The 2,435-nt window shown below is 36.4% G+C and overlaps 1 pseudogene; it reads right to left on the minus strand.

The window, feature by feature from the left end:
* Nucleotides 1–552: 552 nt before the first annotated feature.
* On the minus strand, nucleotides 553–1,937 carry LOC141817029 (uncharacterized; annotated as a pseudogene).
* Between the last annotated feature and the right edge of the window lie 498 nt (nucleotides 1,938–2,435).

A 2,435-nucleotide genomic window follows, 5' to 3' on the forward strand; every position in this document is an offset into this window, starting at 1 on the left:
TTTAAGGCTGTGTTGTATGCTGTATGATGTTGATTTATGCTTGTTGTCAGGTAATGGGTGTTTGTTGTTTGTAATTAGCATGTATGTTTGTGCATATGCCTTGTCCTTGCTTGTAATAATAAGTAGATGATGTATAGTGTTGCCTACATTTATGTTTAGAAAATTCATGTTTAGTTATGTTTGTAGATTAATTTGTAGATTTATGGAACTTGTTGTATATTAATGTAAATAGGATTGTTGATTGAATGTATCATATGTTTTTACCAAATTGTAGGGTTTAATTATCAATAAGTGAATCTTGTAGATAATTAGGAATGAATAAAGTTCACAAATAAAAACCCCGCACCAATTCTAGAATAACTTCTAGTCATTGAGTCCATGAGAGACGACTCGGACCTTTCTATACTACTTAAAACGATAGTTAGGGGTTTGGTAATAAATAAATAATTAATTTTGATGGGTGTGAGTAACATAAAAAATAAGAGAATAAAAAATTATATAAATAAAACATTCCCACCAAAAACATCCATATCACTCACCAAATATACTCACCATGCACCTCTGGAAGGTTCTTGGAGCGTTGCGCAACCCGAATGACATCCGTCTGTAGGCAAAAGTACCGAAGGGGTAGGTGAAGGTGGTCTTCTCCTGATCTGCCGGATCGATGTAAATCTGAAAATAGCCTGTATAATCATCTAAAAAATAATAGTGAGATTTTCTTGCCAGTCTTTCTAACATTTGATCAATGAAGGGCAATGGATAATGGTCCTTCCTTGTTGCTTGGTTCAATTTTCTATAATAAATGCAAACCCTCCAGGCATTTTTCACTCGTGTTGGGACCAACTCATTATTTTTATTTGCCTCCATTGTCACTCCTGATTTTTTCGGGACAACATGAATAGGACTAACCCATTTAGAATCAGAGATAGGATAAATGATACCTGCCTGTAGAAGCTTAGTTATCTCTTTCTTCACAACATCCAGCATCAATGGGTTAAGTCTCCTCTGTGGTTGTCTCACTGGCTTCATATTCTCCTCCAGATAAATCCTGTGCATGCATGTGGCTGGACTAATCCTAGGTATGTATTTAAAGTCCACCCTATAGCTATCCTGTGTTGCCTCAAAACTCGCAATAATCTCTCCTCCTACTCTGGCTCTAAGTTCTGGGCAATGATTACTGGTAGACTCTGATTCTCTCCCAAATATGCATACTTAAGATGTTCTAGCAAGGGCTTCAAATCTAGCTGTGATTGCTCGCTTGATATGGGTGATACTTGGGGCTCAGTGCAATCCCCTATACTCACATACCGGTCCTCTGCATCCTCTGATAAATCAATCAACAATGGTGATACTTGGGGTTCAATGTCATCCCCTACACTCACTTGGTCATCTCTATCTGAAGATAAATCAGCATCAAGCTCCATAATAGCTGTCTCATGGGTCAAAGTATCCCTGAAATCATCAAGTAAAATTTGATCAACACATAAATCAATATCCAATAAATCATCTAAAATGTCTATGCTCATAATCGAGTGATCCTCTCTAGGGTGCTTCATAGCATCAAACAGGCTGAATTGGACCACTATATCTCCGATCTCCATGGATAGTGTACCTGCATATACATCAATCTTCGTCCTTGCAGTCTTGAAAAATGGCCTCCCAAGAATAAGTGGCGATCTGTGTGCCAAATAATCACCCTCCATGTCCAAGATATAGAAATCTACAGGAAAAATCAACTCCTTAACCTTTACAAGTACATCTTCAATCATACCAGCTGGATGAGTCTGGCTCCTATCTGCTAACTGAATAACAACTCCTGTAGGCTGTATAGGACCTATCTCAAGCATCTGAAAAACTGATCTAGGCATCACAATAACAGAGGCTCCCAAATCCAACATGGCATCATGAAATGTGTTGTTGGGATGTATACTATAAGGCTAGATTTTGTATAAACATCTGTCTTGCAATAATATGAAATGAGAGTCAAATTGGTCAAATGTCTGCATTTTATATAATGCAGTTGCCCACTTAATTTATATTGTAGATAACATTGTGTGTGGTGCCACACAGAAGATCATGTTAACAGTTCCTTATAAATTATAAATAGTAGCTCACAATCAAGATAGATAGGGACAAACCATTGGAGTTGTTGTAGTGTAATTGGTATTAGTTTATCTTAACTATTAAATTACACTAGTACACTTTGTGTGTATTGAGTAGAATCGTTTGAGGTCATTCGATTTATACTAACAATATAATCAAACTGGACCTCTATTATTATGGATGTGTATGCTCTTAATCCCTATATAATAACAAACACATATATTTAGTATGTATTTCTTTGATTCATCAAAGGGTGAGATTTATTCGTTAAATCAAAAAGCCCGATGAGTTGGGAGATAGTATCATGTATATGGTGTGTTGTTGATTATAGA

This window comes from Curcuma longa, unplaced genomic scaffold (genome assembly GCF_044706935.1).
Source record: "Curcuma longa cultivar G26 ecotype Majalengka, Jawa Barat unplaced genomic scaffold, ITB_CL_G26_1.1 contig_1909, whole genome shotgun sequence".
NCBI lineage: Eukaryota > Viridiplantae > Streptophyta > Magnoliopsida > Zingiberales > Zingiberaceae > Curcuma > Curcuma longa.